General features: G+C 24.6%; 1 pseudogene; it reads right to left on the bottom strand.

Annotated features, from left to right (window-relative positions):
- Nucleotides 1-146: 146 nt before the first annotated feature.
- On the bottom strand, nt 147-668 carry LOC105621700 (annotated as a pseudogene).
- Between the last annotated feature and the right edge of the window lie 215 nt (nt 669-883).

Here is an 883-nt window from a genome sequence, read left to right as displayed (position 1 = left end):
TATTATTATATATATATATATATATATATATATATATATATATACACATATAATTTAAAATTTGAATATTGATATTCATTGATATTCATTGATTTTCATATAAATTAATATTTAAAAAATGGTATATATATATAATTATGAGATGCTTAATATTGAAACAGACTTTGCATAACTGGAGGCGTGCGATAATCCTGTATCCTTTGCAAGAGAATCTGATGAGGAAGAGAACTTCTTTTATAATTTTTTTTATAATATAATAGACTTTTTTTTGGAACTTTGTTATTATCAATGTTGGAAGCCAATTCAGACATAAATTCTTTTTTTGCTTTCTGCCTAGCTATTCGATAGTTGTCTAAAAAATGTGTAAATATTTATATTATTATAATGGAAAATAATAAATAACATGTTATTGATTAATTATTATTAAATAAAGAAGCAATATGCATTTAAATATAAATGTTATATTTATATATTAACCAAAACTATTGTTTCTAAAAGTTGTAATATGAAGGCTTAGCATGTATTAGGTTCGGTTTTTTGATTGCTGCTATAATTTTTTCCATTTGGAACGGCGGCCAATAATATTTTTTATTAATAATCCAGGTTATTGGGACAGCTTCAATGGTCTTCTCGTCAATAAATTGTACAACTGTTCATGTTTTCTCCATATTTCTGTTTTCTCCATATATATATTTAAAATTATTTTTGCATTTAAAAATTTAAGCAGTATTTATTCCAACATAAAGAAGTAAATATTTATAATTATATAGAAATTATATATAGAAAATCTTCCATCGCATGTATACCCTTCGTTTCCAACCGCTTACACACACACACACACACACACACACACACACACACACACACAACAACAACACACACA

Source organism: Atta cephalotes (genome assembly GCF_000143395.1).
Source record: "Atta cephalotes unplaced genomic scaffold scaffold00036, whole genome shotgun sequence".
NCBI lineage: Eukaryota > Metazoa > Arthropoda > Insecta > Hymenoptera > Formicidae > Atta > Atta cephalotes.
This window is presented reverse-complemented; position numbering and strand designations above follow the sequence as displayed.